Raw genomic sequence first — 19,475 nt, 5'->3', positions numbered from 1 at the left:
AGATCGCTCTAACATTGTTCCTGTGAGAAGGAAGAAGGCGTCCCTCGCCCCTCGTCTTCTCACAGGATGAGCCCTTCTCCTGATTGGAATCTTCTCCGTCTAAGAAGATTCTCCTGGTTATGCAACAACAATTGGCCTCGTTTTTTGCCAGGAGAGAAGCAGAGAAGCAGAGCCGCCGTCGCTGCATGATGCATTCGAGGCTGCCTATCAAGAGATCTAGGTACTCTCCCTCTCCTCGTTCGTTGCCCTCCTCGGCTTCGTCGCCTTCGAGAGCCTGTTTATCTCCTCATAAGTGCAGAGTATCTACAAGTGTCGATAAACGTCAGCAGGACGCTCTCTGAACTGTAAGGATCATGGTGGCTACGATCGCCTGACTTCTTGCAATGACCACCCCGCGCGCTATCTTTGTGACGCTCGGCGCACGGCTCACCAGAACGCTTCTCAGACTGCTATCTATGACGCCTATGTTGCTGCTGCGTCCCGTCAGGACGCTCGTTGAGATACCCATCAGGACGCTCGCAAGGACGCTCAGCAAGACGCCCCTTTTCGCTTGTCATCGGAAAGGTTTCTTTCCTCCACGGTCTTTTAAGGACTCTTCAGTTGCTCCCGTGGGTGAGGGAGAGTCTTCTGATCAGTCGCAGCTTTCGGATGAAGAAGAACCTGCTGCATCGTCATCATCCTACTGCTAGGTTTTAACCTTTTGAGGTTTTTCTTTGGCGACATGTTTCAGTCTTCGGCCCCCCACTCTCCGCCTTCGCAGTTGGCTTCGTCGAAGACGAGAATAGCGCCAGGACTTGTGAAGATGACGACGTTTCTTTCTTGTAGAAAGCCCTCAAGAAAGTCACGAGTGCATGGATTCTAGGAAGGCCAAGCAGGACTTCTTTTGCCCTGCCTCCGTCGAGGGGCGGTTATGGACAGAGGGCAGAGTCGCTGTTCTCCCCTCTGTCGAGTCATCTGTTCCCTCAATCCATGATCAACGGTCTTGCCGTCAGCCGGCAGGAAGGATCCATGACTGGACGGATTCCAGGAAGGCTCAAGGCAAGACTTCCTTTGCCCTTCCTCCAGCGAGGTTAAGCGGAAGAGAGGGCATTTGGTATGAGACGGGAGAGGAAGCGGGTTGAGAGCCTTCCTCTTCCCAGGGTGATTTTGCCAGCCTGATAGATGATCCGAGGAGGTCTCTCCTGTCCTCTGCTAAGGTTTCCTGGACACTTTCAGATCTAGATCACCATCTGAAAGGGCTGTTCAGGACAATGGAGGTTTGTAACTTCCCAGATTGGGTGTTTGGGAGCCCTGGACCTGCAGTCTCGGAGCCCTGACTCTTTTCTCTCTAACGCAACTATCCAGCGTCTTAGCCTGCATGGATAAGGCAGTCAGGGATGGTTCTGATAAGCTGGCATCTAGGAGACTCTAGTAAACCTAAAGCAGATTTCACTGTCAAGAAATGCCTCTTCGGCATTCAGGACTGCGCTGCCGAGGGGGATCCTTCGGGTCCTACCTGGCGTAAGCCCAGTCTTTGAGCAGGAATCCTGCCCCTTCCTCGATTTCTACGGGAATCGGGAAGACTATATGCTCGAATTCCTGGATTAGTTTCTGTCATGTGGGTTGGCCCCTATTGACAAGATACTAAACATTCTGTCATGTAAGTGGATAAGCCCCCATTGACAAAATGTAAACTCTTTGTTAGGTAAATGAGTTAGTCCCCATTGACAAAGATCCCAATAAGATTCTGTCGCGTAAGCGGGTAAGCTCCCATTGAAAAGATTCAGAAGAACTCTCAGTCATAGGTCACTACCTCGCTGAGGCCTCTTCGGGCAAAAAGACTTGTAGACTACGGCCATGAAGTCTTCTGTCCAATAACATAAGAAGCTTGAACTGTCCTCTTCAGTTCTCGGTTCTCACTTGAAGCTTTCCTTCGGTTAAGACTAATTAGTTCTCTTGGCTAAGAGAACGAAGACAGTCGATCTCCAATCCCTCTCTTCCTCGTCGAGAAAGAATGTAGGAGGGAGGTAGCTGGCGAGTGACTACAATATCTACGTATTTTACCTTCGCGTCATATTGCATTAAGCGGTTGTATGGTTCAAGTTATATTACCTCTACGGATGGCGACCGAGAGGACTATTATTCTAATTACATTTAATCGGTACTCCCTGCAACCTTCCAGGAGTTTCCAGTTTCCCTTTTAGATAATTAAGGTATTGTTACGACAACACCAACTCAGCTTCTGTATTTAGCGAAATCCGTTTCGCTTAAATATACCTGCTTGAACGTTTCTTTCTGCTCGATGGTTCTAGCAAACGTATTCCTTCGTAGAATGGAATAGCTGGCAACTCAGGCAGAATAGTGCGAGACGGCGAACATGGTATTAGTCTGCTGTCACTGTAGAGCAGCTCAGTACCAGCTGGTTCTCTGGGCATGCGCGGTCGGTTACGTCTCTCTCTCCTTCGGAATTGACTGACTAACCGTATCTCTGCCCTACAATCACGGACTTTAACCTCGGATTGAGGGGAATTCTCGCATGCATGAATGAACATCGCCTTCGCTTTGCGAGAATTTTTTCAACAGAGATATCTCTTTGACTTTTTCTGTTCTGTTTACCGCACTGTAACAGAATTCTGTACTAGTCTACCGCTGCATAGCACTATAATAATGCACATCTGCTTAGGCAAAGCGCAGCCTTATTGGGGAAGGAAACATGCTCGGTGAGGGAATGGATGAGTCTGCTGGGGACCATTTCCTCACTGGAGAAGTATCTTTCCCTAAGGAGACTGCAACTCAGACCGCTCCAGTTTTTCCTGCCGGAAAACTGGAAAAACAACGAAGATCTGGAAGTGACTCTGAACATCTCTCAGTCGGTCAAAGATCACCTAAGGTGATGGCAAGTAGGTGTGGTCAGGCATCTGGAGATGGGGAACAGATGTCCTGGCACATAATCTAAAAGAATGGGAAGCAATTCGGTTGGCTCTCCAGTTCTTCGAGGAACGAGTTTTTGGCCGAGTTGTCCAGATCAACTCGGACAATTCCACAGCTCTCGCATATCTCAAGAAGCAGGGAGTAACACTCTCTCGGTCCCTGTTCGAGTCAACGAGAGAGAGCCTGTTATGAGCACGGGCACGGTACGTAACGATCCTCAAGAGGTTCGTTGCAGGAGTGCAGTACGTCCGTGCGGATCTTCTCAGTCGGCGGCAGCAACTACTGTGTCCGAGTGGACTCTTCACTTAGAAGTATGTCGAGAGTTGTGGAGACTATAGGGGCATCCTTTGATAGATCTCTTTGGAACGTCGAAGACGAAGAGGCTTCCTCTAGACTGCTCCCCTGTTCTCGATCCGGGAGCGGTAGCTATAGACGCCATCCTATGGGATTGGACGGCGATGGATGTGTATTCTTTTTTCCCCTGTTCAGGCTCTTAGTAGAAGTAATAAGGAAGTTTGCGGCGTCAGAGGGAGCGAGTATGACGCTGATCGCCCCATGTTGGCCTTCGAGCAACTGGTTCACTGAGGTCATGTCCTTCCTAGCGTACTTTTCAAGAGAGAGTCGATCTACTCAAACAGCCCCACTTCGAGGGGTACCACAAAACCTCTACACTCTAATCTGACTGAATTCGACTATCGAGAAGTTGACTAGAGCGAGAGGCTTTTCAAGACCAGTGGCAAGTGCTATTGCCAAGGCAAGAAGAGTTTCCTATCTTGCAGTGTACCAATCGGAGTGGGCCATTTTCAGGAGATGGGGCAGGAAGAAGGGCTTTTTCCTCCACCTCAACCTCTGTGAATCAGATTGCCGATTCTCTCCATCTGAGGAATGTGGTTAAGCTGGCAGTCCCAACTATTAGAGGATACAGAAGTATGTTGTCGACGGTCTTTTAGACACAGAGGTTTCGATCTGTCGAACAACAAAGATCTTTTGAGGTCTTTTGAAACCTTGAAACTGGCTAAATCAAAGCTTCTGTCATGGAACTTAGACGTAGTCTTGAAGTTCCTGATGTCGAAGCCTTTCGAACCTCTCCATTCTGCAACCTTAAAGGATGTGACCAGAAAGGCTATTTTTCTAACTGCTCTAGCTACGGCAAAGAGGGTTAGTAAGGTTCAAGCCATCAGCAGACATGTTGGCTTTAGAGGACATAATGCAGTGTGTTCTCTAAGCCCTTCGTTCTTGGCCAAGAATGAAGACCCGTCTAACCCTTGGCCCAGAAGCTTCGAGATCAAGGGGATGGCAGAAATTATTGGGCAAGAGCCAGAGAGAGTCCTGTGCCCAGTCAGGGCTCTCAAGTTTTATCTAGATAAAACTGAAGAAAGTCCAGGTCCTTCGGACAATCTGTGGTGTTCCGTAAAAGACCAGACTTGCCCATGTCAAAGAACGCCCTGGCGTTCTTTTTAAAGAGCACTATCAAGGAGGCTCATTCGTCATGTTTGAACAAGGATTTGAAACTTCTTAAAGTGAATGCTCATGAGGTGAGGGCTATCGCGACCTCGGTGGCATTTCAAAAGAACATGGCAATCAGTGATATCCTTGATGCCAGTTTTGGCGAAGCAACTCTGTGTTCGCTCCACTACCTGTGGGATGTGAAGACGACATATGAGATCTTGCTGTGCTCGCTAGGGCCATACGTGTCCGCAGACACAATCTTGGGGGCAGGAAGTAGCACTCATCCTATCCTGTAGAAATGGTTAGGAGGAGCTTTTAATTATGGTTGTTGGGTTGGCCGCCAGTGGCGGACTTCTCAATTCTTAGCTTTAGTTAAACATCCTTAACTTTAGCTAGGTTGGTCAGGTGGTGATATATTACTTCTTAGCCATCATAGTATGGTCAATATGGTCTAGTCACATTGTGGTCACATTCCCGTTGACAGAGTCATCTAGAACTCACCAGCTCACTACCTTGCTGGGAGACTCTAGTAAAGCAGAAGCTGACTTGGGTGACAGTAATCACAAAGTCAGCTATGCTAACAGCTATTGAACCAAGATGTCAATCATCTGCATGCAATTTGTTTTCCTAAAAGTTTCTTTATTCTGTCTCCGGTTCCACCTCCCAATGGTGGGGGATTCATCTATATATATATCTGGACAGGTAAGTTTCATGAACAAAAATGATATTGTTATGATACAATAAAGTTTGTTCATTCTACTTACTTTACCTGCAGATATATAATTTCAAGTACCCACCCACCTCCCCTCAGGGGACAGTGGCACTAGAAAATCTGAATAGAAAATGGGAATGGTTCCTGATACCCGCCTCCCAGCGGCGGAAATGGTTACTTACCACCTGACTGACCACTGCGTGTGTCGTAAGTTTTGAAATTCTGTCGGACTTCGGAGAATACAGCTATATATCATATCTGCCAGGTAAGTATGAACAAACTTTATTGTATCATAACAATATCATTTTATTGCTGTATTTTGCTGTTTATACATTAATATTATAGTTGGGTGCTGTAATCTTTACAGTAAATCATGTTTTTTTATCATAAATATGTTCATTCATGAAATAGATATACTATGTACTTTTAGTTTGGTGCAGCAGCCAAATCATGAAAATAGAAAGGAATTGTTAGGTAATATACTTTTGTTGGCTGATCTGATGAAGGGGAAATTGAAGATAGGAAAGAATAACTTTGAAACTGTCTTGAATTTAGTTTAAGGTGATAGTTGAAGACATATTTGGTGCTTGAACTAAAGTAGGCAGTTTATAAACATTGAAATAGTGGTCTTGGGTGGGTTAATTATTAAAGTAGGCAGTTTTAAAGCACTTTTTAGGGGTGGGTACCAGGATAACATGGGTATTTACTTATCACGGGGGGTTCTGGGCCCTATCCCCCGCTATTATCGAGGCCCTACTGTATACAATGTGGTGCTGAGGCTGAGATGAACCATCTGGGGGACAAAATAAGCCCCGCAGAATGGCGTGCCATAAGTGCAACAGTAGTTATTATTTATCCTTGGCACTTGTTACCTTAAACAATTTGTAATGAACTCAGAGAAGTATTAATTTTAATATTGAGGCTTGAAGAATTTGAACATTGCATCTGAATACCTAAGAGAATATAAATCCTATTTAAAAAGTAAAGATTTGGTTTTTATCACATGACAGTAATATAGCAAAGCGACTATAGAGGGAAAGCATTGAAAATGTGTTAGATGGTAAGACTATTACACTGCAGATCACATTCCTATGCCTAAAGTGCCATGTTTTCAGATTCAAAGTGCCATTCTTGACACAGTATTCATTTCCAAGGGGGTTAATGCACTTACTAGATCTTGGCAAACCAAAAACCTAGGTGTACTAATTGGTCAATGTTAAACCTTTTTTCAATTGGCCTTAACCTTTTCAATTTGTGAATTGTTTTTGGTTGATAAAAGTTTTGCTGAAAAGTAATTCTTAGATGTTATGTCATTCCATCATAAAGTAATGGGTGAATGTCATGTTTTTTCATTAGGCATTAACTTTTGCAATTCATGAATTTACTTCTGACCATAAGCCACTTTAAAGTATTTTTTTGGATGTTATGACATTATTATTATCTTTGCCTTAGACCATAATTTTGGCAATTTATGATTTGTTTATAGGCCTTAGGCTCCGCGCAAGCCACTGATAACTGCATTGGAAATAATTATTGGGTATTTTGTCATTTCATGAGGCCTGTAACATTTGCAATCAAGATTTGTTTAACAGACTTGTAGAAGAACTAAAAAAAGTATTAAGGCAGAAACTGAAAAGAAAGAGAATTGGGGGGTTTTGTTTACTGCTGCGAGTAGGTGTTTCGTTTTAGTCAAGTATCAGCTCACGCTACAAAGCTACTAGCTTGCTGGCTCAGATCTCGGGTACCAGCAATGCCTGCACCCTCTCTCATGCGCTTTGTCACCCCTGACACCAATTCAATTCTTCTACTAGCCTCTTGCTACTTTCTTCCTTTCCATACCTTCGCCATTTGTGTGTCTTGGTTAACTGATGTTAACTTTGTAATAGTGAAGTGTGGGGCAGTGGAGGATGGTGGTACTCATCCCTCGATACTCCCAGACAAAGAACCCTGTCAAACTCCCCTACACCTGAGATGAGGCATAATGGAAGTCCAAGGGAGGTCAGGAGGTTACACACTGGTAGTCGCCCCCTCAGTCGAGCTGTTGCAGTTGCCAGGTATTGACAGACAGCCACTGGCAAGGCATGGTACTGGATGCGTAGCCAGGAGGTGACTACGTATGTAGCCTTACCTGATCTCCTAAACCCCATGGGTGTTCATTGGGGTTTTGCCCCCCAGATAGCTACCTCTCAGTCAAGCTTGCTGTCCGCAGTTCTCGATGGACAGCCATTGGAAAGGCTACCTAAGGATGTGCATTCTTTGTCCTCTAATGATATGAATCCCAGTGTGGACAGATTTGGATCCCAGTGTAGACGATAACATTGATGGCACTTTTCAGGTGTATCTTGACCATTGAAAAGGCAGATCTTTTAGTACTTTACGCCAAAGCTCTACCTATCTAAACGCCCAGCGGTGTCAGAGGGCTCTTGAGTGGACAGAGTCCGAAGTCTGAGCACCCAGTGTCCGAGCGAAGTGCCCACCTGTGTCTGTGCTTCTTTAAACCTGAAATGAATATTGTAATCTGACATGCAAGTGAAGCATATAGAAAATGTGAGCCTAGAATAAATGTAAGTTGGGTGAGAGAGGATTTGTACATTGTGCACCAAGACTATACAACAAAATACTGCCTGAAATGAAGATCATACAAGAAGAAAGCAAATTTAAAAAAGAATTAAAGACTCCTATTTTGCGGGAGCGATGATACTGATGAGAAAACACTAAAAGAATTGTCAAATATAAGAAACACTTTATTTTGAAATCATGCAAGGGCCCACCAAAGAGGGATCATCCCTGTGGCGGGCTGTACATAAAACAAAACAAAGTGAACAAAGTATGCATTCACCTGTCTGTTTGGTGCCAGCAGTCAGGCTCCTGGCGCCAGTTCCTCTTTGATTCAGCACCTGATTTTTTAAAAATGCTGTTTTTCTGTCTTGTGGCACTAGCTCTGATGAACAGGAACCAGGTCAGCCCCCAGACAAGGACAATAGTTCCCACAAGGAATAATGTATATAGTTATTAATGGCTTCCAGACACGCAAAAAATATTAACTGAAAATACATTTTACAGGGAATAAACAGTTTAACATGCAGAAAACAATGAGAAATAAATATAAATGATAATGAACATTTAACATCACTCTTACCTTTACGGAAGACTCGTTAGCGTATGGAAGACGGAGAGGAGGGTAGAAGGAGGTGGAGAGGTTACTGTTTGGAAGAGGAATCCCCCTCCAGAAGGATTTCAGGTATCATGAACCTATCTAGGGTTACTTCTCTACGTTTTTTTAGTGGCACTATCTAAGGTTACTTCCCCACTTCATTTTTTTACTGGCACTAGAACCAGCTTGAGAGTCACTGGACCCTTGCTGAATAACAAAACTGTCCAGAAACATTTCTTTCTGACGTTACTTCAGTATCTGTCTGAACTGGTAAAAAGCATTGTCATTAAACATGTTAGAGACATGGATTGCAAAGTCTTTGTTATGATGTGCCCCCAAAATTTTTTTTTACATCACTCCACTTGGCAAACATTTCTTTAATCGCTGAAGTAGATGCAGTACCCCCTCTCTTCCTCCTCCTCCTTCTTGGATTCCTCATCTCCAGTCTGTTGCTATTCCTGTTGAAGGTCTTGCAGCTCCTCAGTGGTTAGTTCTTCCCTGTTGGCATCCACTAGCTCTTCCACATCCTCGCCACTCACATCCAGGCCCATGGACTTCCCCAGAGACACAGTAGACTCCACAACAGGCCTAGGGTCGTCGGGATCAGCCTCAAACCCTTCAAAATCCTTCTCGAGATAACAGTGGCCACAATTTTTTCCAACAGAGTTCATTGTCCTGGAAGTCACTCCCTGTCAAGACTTATGCAATTAAAGATATTGAGGTGCTCCTTCTAGAACTCTCTTAGGGTCAATTCAGTGTCTGGGGTCACTTCAGAACACCTTTGAAACAGTGCCTTTGTGTACAGTTTCTTGAAGTTCGAGATGATTTGCTGGTCCATGGGCTGGATTAGAGGAGTGGTATTAGGGGCAAGAACTTCACAGTGATGAATTTAAATTCATCTAACAGCTAGTCTTCCAAGCCAGTGGGATGTGCAGGAGCATTGTCCATTACCTGGAGTCAGTAGAAGGGCAATTGATTTTCACTGCAGTATCTTTTCACACTTGGGCCAAACTCTTCATTTACCTACTCAATAAAATTTTACCTTGTGACCCATGCCTTTTTATTGGCCTTCCACATCACAGGCAATTTATTCTTTATCACATTGTTTTTCTTAAAAACTCTGGGAGTTTCAGAGTGATACACTTTTAAATCCCCACTGGCGTTCCCACAGACCAAGAGTGTTATCTTATCCATCATAGGCTTGTGCCCTGGCAATGAACTTTCCTTCTGCGTGATGTAGGTCTGTTTTGGCATTTTTTTTCCTAAACAGGACTTTCTCATCACAATTGAAGACCTGTTGTGGGAGAATTCTTCACTCTCAAGATACTCTGAATTCACCAACGAATTCTTCGGCAGCGTGTTTATCCGAGCTCGCAGCCTCCCCATGCCATGTAACATTGGATGTCCATATGCATTCTGAATTTTTCAAACCAGCCTCTGCTGGCTTTGAAATCACCAAGAGCATCACTAGTTGTTGGCATTTTCTTACTTAAATTAGCAAGTAGCATCCTAGCCTTCTCACAAGTGATCGCTTCAGACACACACTCTCCCTCACTAATTTTTTTTCATTTATCCACACTAACAGAAGCTTTTCTATATCTTTCACTAGCTGTGGTCTCTTTTTTTGTTAATGAAGTGACCCCTTTTGCAATGTCAGCTGCCTTGATTTCCGTTCTCTTTGCTAGGATAGAGCTGATCATCGATACTGACTTGCCATACATCCTAGTGAGGTGAGCTACATGTGCACCACTCTCATACTTTACTACAAGTTCTTTCTTAAATTCAGTTGTATTTCTGTTCTTTTTTACCAAAGGGGTGAAACTTGCAGCTTTCTTTGGCCCCATGATGGCTACCTTGCAATTAGTTTTTATGGTAAAATTAGCACAAAACGTGTGGTGATACGGGACCCAGTCACACGCTGAGCCCCGGATTTAGTGTTTCCGAGTGTATAAACAAAAACTGAGGAAACGTACAATAACCAAGACAAAATTTCGTTGAAGAAAGTCTACGAAAAAGGTTTGACTGTAGATGGAGAAAGTTAACTTGAGTGGCTGACCCTGCTATACAGTGGGACTAATAAGGTCGAAAGAAGACGACAACTTGAACACAATACATGTTCAAGGGTGAAAAATATAGAAGGAAGTAAATGAAAATAACTTGAGCAAAAATATAGACTTGGTATTTATGAAAGTTATACTCTCTTAATTGTAGTAAATAAATTAAGGTCTATACAGATAATATCATAAAATACCTACTGAAACAACAATGCTTGCTGATGTCTTGTTAGGAAGGAAGAAAATTAAGTAGGAATGTTTTGAAAAAGAAAGAAAAAAAGTCCAAGTTACCCTTCGTCCATATTACAAAACCAAGAGATATTCAAGTTCTAAAGATGATGAATGTGATTAGGATTTAGTCTTAGAATTATTAACTATACATACTCTGTTTTTTTCCATCTGTCCATCCACCTGTGGTGTTTTTGCATGGTAATACTGTGCCTGGGCTTTAAATAGTTTATGCTCATGTGTAAGTTTTAGGTAAATAAAAGGATATCTGGGAGTACATTTGCAACTGAAAAGTGTTTTAATAATTTACTGTATGCGAATTACACCGTTAATATTCAAAACAGGATATTATTTAAAGCCCAGGAAGCAGTGTTACCATGCGCAAACACCACAGGTGGATGGACAGATAGAAAAAAAAAAACAGCGTATAGTTAACCACTTTTTACCCAGGTGATGCCAAACACTAAATCTGTTTTATTGATACCAATAAGCTTTAACATTAAAGAATATGCAAAGAAATTACTTCCTATAGTTTCGGAACAATTAGAAGCAGTTGTAAATGGGGTGTTTGCTCTACACAAATACCTGAAGATGAGACTATAATACCCAGGCAATTAAGTTTGGCCATATGCGCCCTTAAAGGCAGAAGATTCCTATAGTGGTTTTAGTATACTGAAAGGAAAATTGAGGTAAAAAAAAAAAAAAAAAGTTGACAATGAAACAAGGTTAATTAGCTGTGCAATCCTGTAGTGGAAGAAACATAGATTTTCTCATCTTTGAAGCTGTGCAGATACACAAAGAAAAGGGTTGGTGAATGATGAGTACCAGAGGATGAAGGTGGGTTATGCAAATTCATATATAGTGGACCCCCGTATTTGCGTTCTCCGATTCGCGACTCACACATTCGAGGATTTCTCTTGTTGGAACACGTTCCCCGCATTAATTGTCGGTATTTTTCTATGGGACAAATGTGCACCCAAATTCTTGGTTTTTTTCATCAATTTCATTATAAAATGCACTTTTTGTGATAAAACTATTAAAAAAAACCAAGTATGAAAATTTTAGTGGGTTTTTCTTGAGTTTTAACTAATAAAATAGGCTGTTTTCAGCATTTTTATAGGGGTTCCAACTATTTGCGGGTTCTAACTATTCACGGGGGGGTGTCTGGTACGCATCCCCCGCGAATACTGGGGAACCACTGTACTACCATTCATCTATTTATTAGATAAAAGACTGGAGTGTCTGGGACATTAGAAGAGTGCAAATATAGGCTTGTATATAGTTGATGAGCTTGTTTAAAGTGTGTAGATCAAGGTTGTCTATGATCAGCTTTGATAGGTGATGTTTTTCATGTGTGGAAAGCATGTTTTGTAGAACAGGTGTTAAGATAAAGACCAATTCTTTTACAGGAAATGTCATGTCACGAACTCTGTTGGGTGGTCGATCAGAGAGGAATGAGTTCTTGTTACTGCATGCATTTACTGGAAAAAATTTCATTGTACCAGATAGACAGCCTGCAAGTGGGAATCAGAAGGTTGGTGTCACTTTTAAGTCATGATGACTTACTTTGATTTAATTGTTTTAATTTTTAGTAGATTGTGAGGGTTAAATATATTCCTTCAGAAGTTCATTAAACAACCCTATCCACATTACCTTTAAATTTATGTACACTTAGTAATACGTATATTAGTTTCCATGTTGTCTCATCACTGTTTATTACTGTAATTTAAGCCTACTCATTTATCAGATTCAAAGCGTAGACATTCAGTCCGGGTAGGTTAGCACATGTGCCTACAATCCTCCTCTTTACCAAAAGTTAACTGAATCATTCTTGTTTGCAAGCCCTCTCGTTAACATCTGTAACTGTTCAAGAGTAACTTGTGTCTGCCTTTTTTGTTTATTTTCTTATTTTTTCCTACAAGATACAATAACCTTTCATGTTTTATGTAGATTACTTGTGGCAAAACGTGATGCAGTCATTGAAGCTTTAAGCTTTGTAAACAAGGTAGTAAACCTAGTAAAATTGGTGTGCTTCTTATGCAAGGGTGTGTTTTGTATGCCGGCAAATACAGTACATTCCACAGAAAAATCCACAACTAACTAAAGTTGCTGAACCACAATATAGAGTGGGTGCACTGCAAATGACGGAAACACAGCAGTGCCCATGTAGTTGCTTAAGAATTAATGGCAGCTGATTCAAAAAAGGCTTAGATCATGGGAGCTGCCAGACCATGGAGTGCCAGATTTAAGAGGTCAGACTGTGTAAAAAAAAACAGCAAGATAAATAAATGGAATTAATACAAAGAACCTTTCAAGCTTGATAAGGTAAAAATATTGGGAAACTGACTGGCAAGAATGTTACTTCACTTTTACCTTCCTTCAAAATAAACAACCAACTAATCACAGACCCTGATGATGCTGTTAAGTTGGTGGACCATTTTTCAGATATCTTAAAATTATCTACCAAGCCTCAAGCTGTTAGATGCTAAAGAAGAATTATATTACAGCTTGATGATATTGAGAGCACTACAACGTGCCCTATCATTAGCTGAATAAACAGCCCCGGGAAAGGATAACATCTTCTATGAGATGATGAAGCACATAGCTGAAGATGCAAAGGCAAACTTGTTGAAGATCTTAAACAATATCTGGGAGATGACTTCTCCCTAGTACCTGGAAAATTCCTATCATTTCAATTCGCAAGCCAATTACCGATCTTTAGCCCAAACAAACTGCATTTGCAAATTAATAGAAAACTAATGTTAACTTGTTTTTAACTTGTTTGGTTTTAAAAAAATTGTCTTATCTCTAAATCAATTAACTTCAAGAAGAGACACTTCACACCCTCTTCTCTGCCTCGTCAACCAAATTAAATTATCTTCCCAGTTTGAACAACAGGAAGGAGTTAACCAAAAAAGTTAGCAGCTACTTGATTTTCTGTAGCTATCAATGAAATAGAAACAAATTCAACTTTTATCAGGAGTTTTCATTATGTTGATTTTACCATCTAGTGCACTACCCATGATCCACTGATAGCAAGTAAGAACATCCATAGAGCCACTGATTTTGTTACTTACTACACATTTGAGAATGGATTAAAATTTGAGATGAATCTTACCTACTGTTAAATTTAGCTATATCTCCCTGCCGATTAAGCGAGTCGGCATTCAAACAAAAATCGAATGGCTGCCCGGATGACTGTCTAGTTTACCTGTTCTCCACCAGGTGTGTTTCGAATGTTTTAGCTTTTGTCAGAATTCTCCTTGCCGCCATTGTGGCTAGGCGATTGTTGGTATTCTATGAAGTTTGTCTGTTTTACACCTGTTTATGGTATTGTAATTTCACTTTCCTAGGATATCTTCCACCGGAAGCAAAACTAATTACATCAAGCTGTGTAGGAATGTTTTTGGTGTAACCAGAATGTTGAAATTGGAAGTTGATCAACATTCCTTTGTACTTGCAAGGGTACAGAGTATGATCTTGGAACTACTAGATGTGAAGAATGGAGGGAATTGTTCTGAGAAATTTATGCCTGAGAAAAATTAAAAAGTGAAAATGAATAAAATCAGGCAAACTAAAACCGGCTTTAAAACAGATAGAAAGTAATCACGTCCTACCTTAAAGGCGGTAGGAAAGTAACTGGCTGGTCACGGGACGCTAAGGGGCATTCTGGGTACTACATGCCCTGTGACCTGGTATAGATGGCAATAGTCCCTGGATCTCACAAGTTTAATTTTAATTCTACCAGTTTCCAGCTTGGCGCTAGTATTATCCTAATGTTAAGACCTTAGGTTTGTTAGTTATGAAAAATACAAATTGTTTAAAAATTTGTCATATTGCGAAAGCAATTAGTTAGGTCAGAACTTAAACCTGTCAGGCTATCCTGTGTAGCTCCGCCTTCTGCTCCCCATTTGGTTCAGGAAAAGCATAACAAGAGGTTAGAACATTAAACCTATTTTTCGTTCTAATCCCAGTTAAACTGAGTTTGTGTCGGGAATGTTCTGAATCCCCTCATAGTGTGTGCTCTTTTTCGCATTCCCTGTTAGAAGTAAGGTGTTGGTGCCCTCGTCTGTACGTAGCCCGAGCCTAGGACTGCCCTGCGACATTTGGTAGTGTCCGCTGCCAGGGAACCGGGTCAGTTCTCAGTGAATTTTAGTGTAGCCTAACTTTCTTTACACAAATGAATAATCCTCCCACCTGTACACATTCTCCAACTCCAGTATACTCCAGAAATCACTTTAGATCAACAACACAACAAGACTTACGACCCAAAAACTCCTACCAGACAGAGAGCTCTCCCCTACCAACCAAATACCACCTGCACGTGTCTTCTACTGTCGTGTGTTATTGTTTACATCCCACCGACGCCGACGCCATCTTGTCTATGACGTCACAGCCTATGACGTCACAACACAACTTAAATACATCAACAGACACCTTCTAGAATCAACCATATGCTGTCCATATATGAGACACCCACCATATTTCAACAATGCATCAAATACCAATAACAATTATACACTATATAATCACACTTATCTCTTTCTCCCTCCCCTCCGACTGTTTCCTAACCTAGTCCCCTCTTAATTTCCTTCATCTTCCAACTCTTTACCCTCTACATAATTTCTAATACATTCCCCTGAAACTCCTGCTTTAGTTAATACATCAGCCACTTGCTCCTTTCCTTTTATCCATCTCACCTCCTTTATTTCCCCCGATTCGATGGTTTCCCTTATTGCTGCAATATCTATTTTTAATCTCCTGCTACTTACACCAGTGCTCGATTTGATGGCGGTCATTAGTGTTTTACTATTAGTGTTAACCAAAGCTTCTAAATTTCTCCCTCCTACCTCTTCCCACAAATGTTTGAAATATGTCAATCCTTCTAAGCTTCCCCAACACTCAGGGCTTCGGCCTCAATGGTGGATTTTGCCACTCCTAGATTTCCTAGACTTCCACCATATGGGACTTCTCTTCCCATCTGTCAAGGAAATAATATAACCCAGTTGAGTATGGCCATCTTCTATGTTTCCAAATGCAGCGTCTGCATAGGCTTCCCAATAAATCTTTTCTTCTTCCGTTTCACTTATTGTAACTTCGCCCATCATGCTCTTAGTTTTTCTCACAATTTTAATAAGCTTCTTCATATCCTGAGTTGTTCCTTCTTTAAATGCTTTACTTAATTCGCTAACATCATATGATATTTCTGGCATCGTGTGTAGTGATACCCAATTCAGCTGTCCTACCACTGATCTTTACTCAGTTAACTCCTTTTGTTCTAGCACTCTATTACCCGTGTATCTTCTAGCCTCTGGTTCTCATATAGAATTTATATACTGCCACTGATTAAGGGAAAATCTATTCTCCTCCTGCTCTATTACTACTCCTATTTACTTGAACCTTTTACTCTCTTGTTCTCCTACTTGCAATTTCCCTTTCAATTTCCCAATCATTTCCTTTAAGAATCCTTCCGTTCCTCCTTAGCAAAAATCATCTATGTGGGTACACAAAGTGTCATTCAATTTATTGTCCTTTTTCCAAAAGAATATATTAGGTTCCAGTCTTCTTCTCTCACCATGTAGCTCCTTCACTACTTTCACCACTTTACAATACCATGCTTTTGCTGTGTCCTTGATCCCATACATGGTTTCCTTCAACTTCCATAATCCCCTCCAACCATCTTCTATCTCATCACCTTGTAAATATGCAGTTTTGACATCCAATGTATAACAGTTGCAATTTTTCACCTTTATTATGGTTAGACAGAATTTCAAAATTTCAGTATTGCATGTGGGAGCATCCTTTTCCCACTTTGCCATCTCTACTTCAAACCCTCTAGCTACCAATCTTGCTTTACATATCCTTTCCCCCCTTTTATCTTTTCAGTTACTATCCATCTTGTAGATATAGCTTTTTGTCCAACATCATTTACCACCTCATATACCTGGTTATCTCTCCTTAGTGGGCTGTCAAATAGAATTCTGACAAGAGCTAAAACATTCGAAACACACCTGGTGGAAAACAGGTAAACTAGACAGTCATCTGGGCAGCATTCGATTTTTTTGTTTGAATGCCGACTTGCCTAATCGGCGGGGAGATATAGCTAAATTTAACAGTAGGTAAGGATCCAAATAATGAATTTTATTATGAAAATTTATATTTCTACTAGAAATGTAGATTTTCGGAGCTATTCAAAGGGGCAGGGTACCGTCATTGAGGCTGTTGTAAATTTTTTTATAAGCTATCTGTTAAAGAACTCAAGCTTTACACACTTCCATAAAAATTGTGCATGTTAGATTGTCAAATCTTGTGACAGTACTATATACATAGCAGAATATTATTCTCTTTCCTTTTCTTTTAAATTTTCATGGCCATCTGATAAAATACAATTAAGTACTGCTGTCCAATCTTTTTTAACCTGGATACCTTAACCCAAGTAATGTAGCACCAAAAAATCTTAATCCAAATACAGTTTCTTAATTACACAATGAAATGTAATCATTCTATCCTTATGGTAAGTAGACAATAAAGTATAGTCAGTATTTGTCTTCAGTACTGGTCCCTCCTTGGACGAGTGGGTTGTGTACTCGCCCATTGATTTGGTAACTTGCATTCACTCCCCGGTCTGCCAATGCAAAACCAGAGGAAATGATTTCTGGTGATTACAAAGTCACTTATCGATATAATGTGGTTCGAATCCCATGATAAGCTTTAGGTCTCATTGCTAAGTAACCAATTGGTTCCCAGCCACATAAAAATATCTAATCCTTCAGGCCAGCCCTGGAGAGCTGTTCATCAGCCCTAGGAGACCTGTTCATCAGCTCTGAGGTGGTTAGACTAAGATAAAGGCAGTCTCCGGTTATCGGCGATCCAGTTTTATGGGGCTTGTCTAGCACCATAAAATTGGCGATTTATGGCGCAACACAAGGGTTTTTATGGCACTGATAACCGCTTATCGGCACCATAAATCACAGAGTTTGGTTAATGGCGGTGTTCGCTTATCAGCACACCACCGGGAAGGGAACCCCCACCAGTAACCGGGGTCTGCCTGTATACTTATTTAACTTATTTAATTTGTCTTCAATACTTACTTTCCAAAAACCATGACACAGATAAACAGTCACTTTTGACCACAGTGCAGCTTGCACAAGATATAAATAAATCATCACTCAAACTACTGTATGATAAATCATTGAAAGTTTAGTTGATTCTAAGTATGATTATCACACATATCATGACTGTACACTTGAGAATATTTTATGACTCTCTCTCTCTCTCTCTCTCTCTCTCTCTCTCTCTCTCTCTCTCTCTCTCTCTCTCTCTCTCTCAACTGTACATATCCTGTAATAAAATATGAATGACTGTAGAGGAGAGGAGGATTGTGTATATAAAAGGACCATGAACATGGAAGTGCCTGGAACAAGGAGGAGAGGTAGACCAAAAATGAGATGGAGACAGTGAACAGGAACATTTGGGAGAGGAATGTGAGTGAGGTAATGGTGCATGATAGCAGATGGAGAAGGCTAATAAACAACAACCCCATATAAGGATGGGAAAAGCTGAAGATAGAGAAGAGGACTATATCTTAAACATAAAAACATGAAACCAAACAATCTCTAGCAACTCAGTTCTATCAATCCCTTCACCCATCCAACACTGCAGCTGCCTCCCCCAACCTTACTAGCCATAAAAACTGCTTCCCAGCACCACCCACCGTCCAAAACAACACCTATGACCTTCCTCTGCCTTGCCTAACTGGCCCTCATTCTGATGGTGCCCTGGCCATCCATCCAACCCGTTCTCCCTCACCATGGAAACTTATTGAGACTTCCCCTTCCCCGAAAACTGTTTTCTTGGTTAGTCCGAGTGTCAGCAGTGTTACCACCTTTTTTGCCTGTGGTTGCACCGGGGTTACCAGCCATTGGAGGGCAGTTTTCTTAAATTAAATTTAAAATTTACATATATATATATATAATAGATATATAGATATATATATATATATATTATATATATATATATAGATATATATATATATAGTATTATATATATATATATATACATATTTGGATCCTTGATCCTTGGTCTAGGTGTGTCAGATAGTAGCGATCTAGATGACTGAGGGATTACTTTAGATTTATTTTTCATTAGAAGGGGCTAGTGCTTCAGAGGTAGCGTTAGTTGTATGGGTTTTCATGTAATCCTTCAGTTATCAAAAGATTCTTTACCAGCTCTTGATTCCCTGTTTAGTCTTCTGTCCTCTAACAGGTTTCAGTCCAATTCCTAACCAGAGTTACCGTCCAAGACTATGTTTTCTTTATGCCTCAATATTCAGGATCTCTTATCAAATTACTAAATTATCAGTAGTGCAGTAAATCCCCTGTCTAAGTTGCTATTCAGGCTTAATTTAAGTAATGAGTGCAGATGAAGGATAAAATTAAAAATTTTCAATACTCTAGTTGACCCCTCACTTTGTCATAGCTGATCAAACTACACTAAGAATGATTCATGTTAGCTACCAGTGATCTAAAGGATTATGAGGACATATGCTAAACCACTAGGACTGAATGATCTTTTTCTTCTAGTGGATTCCAATATCAGTGATTCACAGGCAACACACAGTAATGGGTTCATAATGAATGCATTTTTGTAAGTATTAAAAGTTTTTATATTAACATGGTGTAGATGCTTATGTGATGCCTTATTTTCCAAAATTCAATAGTGTTCCTCTTATTAGGCTGCTGTCAATGAAGAAGCAGAGGAAGCAGACGAAACAGGTGGTAAAAGAAGTGCCAAAGGACGTCGTAAACCTGCCTATGCTGGAGGTCTTGTATTAGATCCTAAGAAGGGCTTTTATGATAAATATATTTTGCTCATGGACTTCAATTCTTTGTACCCAAGTATCATTCAGGAATACAATATTTGCTTCACAACAATGCCACGCATTCCAGCTGAAGATAAAGAGGTACGT

At 41.1% G+C, this 19,475-nt stretch overlaps 1 pseudogene; it reads left to right on the top strand.

Moving 5' to 3' along the window:
• Nucleotides 1-19,475, top strand: part of LOC135206594 (DNA polymerase alpha catalytic subunit-like) — a 127,944-nt pseudogene that overhangs the window by 19,166 nt on the left and 89,303 nt on the right.

Source organism: Macrobrachium nipponense, chromosome 31 (assembly GCF_015104395.2).
Source record: "Macrobrachium nipponense isolate FS-2020 chromosome 31, ASM1510439v2, whole genome shotgun sequence".
NCBI classification, from domain to species: Eukaryota; Metazoa; Arthropoda; class Malacostraca; order Decapoda; family Palaemonidae; genus Macrobrachium; species Macrobrachium nipponense.
This window is presented reverse-complemented; position numbering and strand designations above follow the sequence as displayed.